General features: G+C 39.8%; 1 long non-coding RNA gene across 1 annotated transcript; it reads right to left on the minus strand.

Moving 5' to 3' along the window:
• Nucleotides 1-6,527: 6,527 nt before the first annotated feature.
• On the minus strand, nt 6,528-8,457 carry LOC113480636. Its single transcript, XR_003398494.1, has 2 exons — nt 8,354-8,457; nt 6,528-8,205 (listed from the first exon to the last, which is right to left on the minus strand). It is a non-coding gene; the product is annotated as an uncharacterized LOC113480636 (long non-coding RNA).

Below are 8,457 nucleotides of genomic sequence, written 5' to 3' on the forward strand. Positions count from 1 at the left end.
TCATCCAAAAAAGGCTGAGATATTATTTTTAATAACAGTGCTTTTTAGGCTCCCCCAAAAGACAACAGCTTAGTTCTTTTCTACTCGGTATGTTTACCACCCGTTGTACAAAGATCATCCATGCAAATGTTACCGTATAAAAAATGTCACTTTTATTGTTTACACCCTGGAGATGTCAAACATTTCTAGGCAGCTGGTGAGCAGTGGTTTTACTGAGAAATAAATAACACTAAAATACGCTGAAAGTAACTAAGAAGTTGTTTTGTTCCATTTGCCCCTCAACCTGTGTGTCTGTGATTTTTGCACTAACAGGTACTGCCTTAACATCTGATAGACTGCAGACAGCTTCAACATCTTTTACATTTGTAGCTGCCTGTGATGTCCCAAAAGAATTAACTTCACCATTGATAACTAATTTCTTTCTTGAGAAAGTAGTGAGAATGATGCAAAAATACTTTTTGAGTCCACTCTTTTTCAGATGGATTTAGTGTGTCCCTTTCCTTTATAATTCAGCTTTCTTTGAGATCTGAAACTACCTTTTTATGGTTCACAAGTTGTTGTTGTAATCAACTTGGCTGCAGGCCCAAAGCAAGCTGTGTGACTCAGTGACAGTTGCAATCAGTGCAACCAGGAAAAAGACAAAGAGCTGATACATTTGGAATCCACAGCGATGGATGAAAATGTTTGGAGAGCTTTTCACAAAGTCTATTGCTTGGAGAGCTTCAGATTAATCTGATGTTTAAAATATTAAATGTCATTACGTGTATACAGCATCTAATGCTGCCAATTTTTCATTTAAAGACCATTACGTTCCAATTAGATATGGTATTGTTAATGTCCCACAATAAAATGCTTCACTGCTGCTATGCACTACGAGACTTTTGTTTAGGAAATGCTTAAATGTGTTTTAATACAGGCAGTAAGTTACACTATCCTATGGCCACAAAGCGGTCAAGAATGCGCTTAGCTTTATGCATATGCTTAACTCTGAGAACCATCAGTGAGATTTAAATATGGGCTAGAAAGAAAATACTTTGATTCAAACATGACCATTTATCATCCCAGAGCCTAATGCATTCTCATGAAAAAGAACAGGTTTCCTATCTAGGATTAGAAGATTGCTTTGAAATCAAAGACCTTCAATAGAAGGTATCTAAAATTTTTCTTCCTATAAATGACATGAGACCCTGACACAGATCTCTTGTGTAAATTCTTTCACAAGCATTTTAGCAGCATTTGTGTGATCTGCTTGTGAGAGCAATCAGTAATCCACAGTAGCTAAATGCTGTAGGGAGGAGTTGAATCCAGGGTGTACAGCCAATGTTAAATAGTTACACCTGTTCTGCCCTTTCTGTGAAGAAAGGAAAAATGCACAAAGCATATGAAAACGAGTTAAAGATATCCTGGATAGCTCCAACTTATGTAATAGTACTCCCACTTTCTCTGCTAGCAATTCATTGCTTCTTCATGAACAGAAATGTACTTAAAAGTCACCCACAATCACACATATGAATACAGTCCCACTCGTTTGCACATTTGTATAGCGATTCCTACAATATTACCTTGTATCAAGCAGCTTAAAAATGAACTTTTAAGGAAGAACATACAATACACATTTTAAATAGCCCTGGGAACTCAGCAGATACATCAGCGAGAACTATGACACGTCCTCCTGTCACAGAGAGCCTTCGATTACATAAAAATTGCCAGATTGCCTCAGATTAGTTGTCCATCGAGTCTTGAATCTTGTTTTTGAAGGTGACAAGTACCAGATGCTTCAGAGGCAGGTGCAAGAAACCCCCATACTGAACACTTATGTAATAGAGAGGGTTCTTCCTAAAATCAGGCAATTGGTGGGTGGCTTATGCTTCACAGCAGGAGAGTTTATAATGCCGTGAAATGTTTATCTTCATTATGTAACCGTGGATGTGATTACCCATCTATAGACATCTCGGGCAGAAAGTGCCACAGGGCTTTTAATAAACACTGCTAATCAGGACCTTGTTTTATTTCTCAGCTGAGAGACATCAGAGCAATTCAGGATCTGAGGGACCCTAGAGTATTATACCAATTTGCTAGACTGATCATTTTTTAAGTATAGCAAGGGCTCCTAAGTAGAGTTCATTTAGACATCTAAAAGTTGGGTGTCTGGTCTAAGCTAGCCACTAAACCAGAGATACCTCAGACTAGAGTGCTAACTAGAAGTGAATTTCTAGAGTTACATATGATGAGCTTGAATTGGGGAAGTAAGCAAAAGGACTTTTTGCTTCAAGACCTTCTTGGGAGAAAGAAAAATCTCTTAGACAGTTGGAATTAAAAGTAGCCCACATCTGAAGTACCCTACAATTCTAAAATAATATTCATTATCTCCATTACTTAAGAAGAAACACAGTGATTTTTTAAATAAAAGGATGAATATACTTTGTAGTAAAGAAGGAGGAATGGAAACATAGGGTATAAATACAAAAAAAACCCCTTCTATACCACATGCTTGATTTTTACATTAGTTTCTATTGCTGTTTTAAATTTTTGCTCTCCTTCCCTGAGTTAAAGCTGTTCTACAAGAGGCAGCATGCATGTATAACAATTTAATTGAATTTGTTTGATGGTATAATCATGCCATTAGTAAATTTAGCACAACTCTGTGTGGCTCCTAGAAATAATGGCACATACAGCTTAGTTGTCACACTGGTTTGCAGCACAACCCCATTTGTAGAAAAAGAAACAAGAACACCGCAGAAAGTCTCAGGTTTTTATGTTCTTTTAAATTAAACAGTTCCAATAAAATGGCAATAGTAAGCATGGTGGAAGAAGATACCAGAGTTATTCGGCACCTGAAGTAATGCAAGGCAAGTTCTTGCTTTGCAGTCCTGGTACCACACAGCCTGTTTTCTGAAGCGAAGACTATGTGCAACATTCTCTTGTGTTTGAGCTAACACTCCATTCAGACCTTGCGTATCTATTTCTGATTCCTTTCTGCTTCTATTGGAATGGAAAAGCTTGAGAGAGTGATGTATCCATTTGAATCTCTAAGGCACCTTTAAAAATATAGTGGATATTTCCATTCTCATTTCTAGAAGTGAGAGAAATCAGGGGTGGAGTAAGAATTGACCTCCCATGGAAGCCGAGTGGTGTAGGAACCTACTTCCTCATGGCTGAACATATTAAACAGTTGTGTAAATGCTCCCTGTTCATTTTACCGCAAAAGAAGTAGGTTTGCTTTAACTCCCTGAAGTGGTAGGTTGAAACTAATCTCCCAGCTGTGCCCTGAAATTAATTAAAAGTTTGCATACAATTGACCAGAGTCTCAACTGAAATCTCTTCAACTACATTGCGAGCTCTTGTTCACTCAGGCCATATCCCACAGATGTTTACATGAATTGCTAAAGATCGCACAACACAGGGTTGGCAGGGCTGGGAGGAGAACCAGAACTGCTGACGGGTCATTCTGTGTTTGGCGCGTTAGACCACAGTTTCCCCTAGACAACACATTTCTGCATATGGAACAGAAATGTATCTCTGGTTCCTATTTCACATAGGCTGAAATGACTGCAATGAATCTGTTCCCAGTTGCTGGCCAGCAGGCACCACTGTAATTTCTGAATATATTTGGGACTTTCCCTTTGGCGAATCTTGGGACCTGATTTTCTACATGACTGTTGATAATAATGGGCCAAAAAGTCAAAGAAAAAGAAACATATGAAAGATTGTATTAAATTTAGAATGATATGCTGAATGTTTGCATGTTCTTCACAGAATATTTGTCTCAACATAACCCTTAGCAAACAAACAAGATAGCTTGCAGTCATTTTCAGTACATCCAGATTGCCTGTTTTCTTCCTTTTATTTACCCCAATTTTGCAGTAGTTTATCAAGGCACACTTTAGGTTGGCACAAATCAGCACTGCCTCCATAAAAAGCAATTTTGCACTGCCACCATTTTCTTGCTCCCCTCTTCCTATGCCTGGGCAAGCATGGGTGTTTCTCCAGTTGCATGGTTAACTGGAAATACTGAAAGACTAATCATTTTTCATTTCCCAAACTAATTTTAATATGCATGAATTTCCCAGTGCAGTTCATTGCTCAACACACAAATATTTTGGCCACTAAGTAAGGTGCAAGATAAGGAAAGGAGCAGAGTAGGAGGAAGGTGAGCCTGCTTCTTTTAGGGGTAACACTGCCCTAGCTGGCCATGCCTTAAGGCATATAAGGTATCACAACTGAACATATGCTTATCCTGTAAGCATGCTCAAAAAGGATAGAATAAGGTTACTGAACAACTGATACCACAGATCACCACTGTGATTGCCGAGCAGATCAGCCACATCAGCCACATCAAAGGTACAACAGCTGATACATGTAAAAACACACAAGATTATCTCCCCCCGCTCCCACCTGGGTCTCCATTTTTCTAACATGTAGCAGCAATTGGTAGCATGGCTCTATCTAGTATAAACAGTTCTACGTTATTACAAATCAATAATTGGAATAATTTATGAAACTCTGATATTCTGATGAGTTAGATCTCTCTCACATACATTGGAAATGACACGATTTGATTCTAACATGATTTTGTATCTTGCTGGAACACATTTTTTGAGACAGTAGCATCAAGTAGAACAAACAACTTTTTATCCTGTATGCAATAACAGGATTCCTGGTTAGAACTTAACAAAATCTGACTTTGCAGAAATACTAATAGAGATTTAATCAGCTCAGTTTAGCTAAATCCTTATTAAGATATGTGTAATGACCATCCAGTGTTTAACTCACACTAGGATTCAGCATGAAAGCTATTAGAGAAGAAATTCCCAAATGACCTCTAATAATTTTCCTCAAAATGGCAGAACATCCATGTGACCTCCATTTTTTGTAAATTTATCATTAGCATCTGGATACAAATACAAGCATCACTGTGTTTTGTTGAGGCAGAGTTCAAAACTTTCATACTTAAAAGTTAAAACCTTGACTAAGAATTGGTCACATAAGTTCTGCAATGACCAACTAATCTGGATGCCATTACTTAACTTCCACTGATCCTATTACGGATTTTAAGATGTGAATGCCATGCTGATCAGAATTATGCAACCTAACCCCCCTAATACATCTTCTATATAGAATTCTTCTGCCACAGACTCAGAATCCTGCTCCACTTCACAGCCACTCCTGACAATCTCTTTCATCAGAGACATTCACAGACACATACAGAACCATCTCAAGGAATGGTGAATATTTAGGCCAAATATACGCTGGCTCTACATTCAGTAGTCTCACTTAGTCAAGTAAATATGTTTTGTAACATAGACTGCTGCCTCATCATAATTACTCCTGGTTAACTGAGCATTTTTAAGACTAGTGTTAGTCACAGAAGGACAAAGGCTGATGAGTTTGGGATGCATACATGTGTGGAAAGTACAAAAATAAAGAATAAAATTTCAGAATACAGGTCATCATTATTTCGCTTCCACAGATTTTTCCTTCTATGTTACATGGCTTCCTAATTACATACATTGCCTTCAGTTTCCCTTAGCAGTAACTGTTGCCTCCCCATTTCTCATTTGAATGGGTCTCTGGATGCAAGGCCAGAGAACACTTGCACCTCAGGGGTCCACAGCTGTTGAAATGTTGCAGCAGAGCTATAGCATTGAGGTATACGCTAGTTTTTGTAAACTACAGTAGGCATTGGATGTAGGAAAACATCAAGAGCAATGTCAAAAAATCATAATTTTAAACCACATTTGTCCCATTCCATACTGTGCATACCTTGTCTCTATCTAAGGAGTCATCCCTGTACCTATATCAAAGACGGAGCACACCACAGCAGCTCTAGTGAAAAGTACTAGAAACTTTCCTTTATAGAGTTCTCTCTCCCAGGTCATGTACAGGAAAGCCAGATTTCAATTCAAGATAGTTAAATTGTAAAGTCTGGAACATCAGAAAGCAGAGAGGCACAGAATGAAAGACAAGAGGTGCTTGGGACACAAAGTGGCCATTTGTCTGGGGTTTCCGAGTGGCGTCTCCTGTGCCTAGCCTGCTTCTGCCTTGTTTGCAGAGGCAGGGCTTGCACGGAATTCTGAAATAAGCCATTTACATTGAAAACACCTAATCACTTATTTCTGTTCTAAAAAACAAACCTGGAAGGCCCTGAAACTAACTGCTGCTCAGCCAAAGGACACCGATACTCCAGGACTGATCTTCCCAACCTGGGCAGAGAAAAACGAACAGGATTTCAAAATCAAGACACAAACCAGTGCAGATTTTCTGTGCTCTTTCTGATATTCAGGTGAAGGGAAAGAAACTGCTTGTGAGACCTCTGCTATACATGCTGCAGCATGAGACTTCTTGCAGCAGCCAAAGAGCCAGCACAGGTGAAGAAGTGGCGGGCCCTTCTCCCCTTACCTCCTCCACACAGACAACTGAAAGTCGCAGAACGAATCTCACATTTTCAGTTGACAACTGAATACACGTTTTATTCTTAGTAAAGACACTCACAAAAACTTTAAGGAGACTGAAATGATTTGAAATTATTTGTGGTGTATTGCAAAACAGTTCACTTTATTGAATTGCCATGATAAAAGTAATTTGTACAGGAAATATATTTAACAAATTTAAAATAAAACCCCAGACTAATGCTCTTCCTGGTCATCATCGTGTCTCTTTTTCCAGGTGCATCTAAGTAGAACTATAACACCACCTGACAGATGATGCTTGAGCATTCTTGTACAGGTTCTTATTAATCAAATTATCTTAGTAAAACTATTAGCATACAGAGTGTTAAATATTTCAACTTTAAAGCCAGTAGAAAATGAGAATTAAATTAGCAGGAAGTCACATTGTCTGCCAGTCACAAGACCGGCAGTTCTCTGAAAGGATTCTCATTGCCAAGCAGAATAATACCATAACCCCAAAGCTGAGTTTCACAACACTCCACAGGGTCCCGTTGAATACTCAATTTCATTCATGTGAATTGTAAAATTGTACAAAAAGGGGTTTGTAATGTATTTTTAGTATTTGGATGAGACTGTGCCATGAATAACTGACCCATTTTTGAGTGTACTTTTTAGGAAAAAAAAAAAAAAAGTTGTTACAAAACATTTTCCTCCAAAAGCCTCCCAGATAAGGAAGGCAGCATTATCATGGCAGGTTTGATATGTGTGCTTCTTGAAACAAGTGTTATAGGCCCTTTAACAGAGAGAGCATGATAGCAATTTTTTGTTCCATTGTGCTTACAGTAGAACTCTCTAATAGAAACATGGAATTTCAATCCATAGGAATACTGCAATGAACATAAACTATCTAGAAATGAAACGTGCCTATTCTTGCCTGCTATAATAAAATAAAAATAAATTTATGTTTAAAAAGCTTTAACAATCCACTCCTCAAAATAAAAACCTGACTGAAACTGTATATGATTTTTCCTCACTGCAACATTTTCTTACAGTTTTCAATTATGTAGAAGAAGTCTTCAAGACAAATCTTTGGACATCATTAAGACCCACAGACAAATTTTACTTTGAATTTTAGGTGAAATGGAAGCATTTCCTTAACAGATACCCTCCATAAATGTGATACCGCCCCGCTTTTGTGCATTCAAACTGATGCTGCAAGTTTGTAGTCTGGCCTACGATGCTGTGAGGCACTCCAGGTTCCCTTGGAAGGGTGAAAACTCCTTCTCCCAAGTTCGCATGTTGCAGTCTCTCCCTGCCTTGGAAAAAGCAGCCAACCAACAGTAGTGTGGGAATCGGACACGTTATTATCGCCAAGGGAGCCTGCCCCATCTTTTACACGGGAGGGAAGAACAGCTCATCGCTGCTCTTATGACACCGACAGAGTTGGGAAGAAATCCTGCAGTTACGGGAAAAACTGAAACGGGATTAGAGTCGGCAGAGAAGGCGCTCGGAGAGCAGCTGTGAAGCACGAAGCCAGGGATAACGAACGTGCATCAGGGAAGCGATGTCTCTCGCAGCACCGCCACAGTATTGTACTCCATACATTTCGGACAATGAGATTTATCAGTTGGCAAGCACGCACACAAAGACTAGGCAGGAAGAAATCAAACCCCAGCTGACAGACAAAACCACAATATAATCTTTTATTATCATCTAATTTACTTGACGGTCTGACTCATGATTTTTAAGTCCTCGGGGTTTGCAGCACTGCTCCACTTCTCCATCAGATCAATCAGCACGTTTACCGCGCAAGTTCCTGAACAGGGATTTGGGTTCGGTTGCTGCTGCTGCTGCTTGGTTTCTCTGCTCACCTGGATCACCCCCACGCGCTCCCCTTTCCCTGCACGTCCAGAGCGAGCGGCCAGCTAGCGCTCCGCACACGCCCCGGTGCCACCATCACCCACCTAGCTCCGCTCCCGGATTTCCAGCGCCAAGGACCGGGTTACACCGGGAGAAGCCGCGCTCCGCTCCGCGCCTCCGGAGGCGGCACGCCGGGGACAGCCTCACG

This window comes from Athene cunicularia (assembly GCF_003259725.1).
Source record: "Athene cunicularia isolate RWA chromosome 5 unlocalized genomic scaffold, athCun1 chr5_part1, whole genome shotgun sequence".
Taxonomy (NCBI): Eukaryota; Metazoa; Chordata; class Aves; order Strigiformes; family Strigidae; genus Athene; species Athene cunicularia.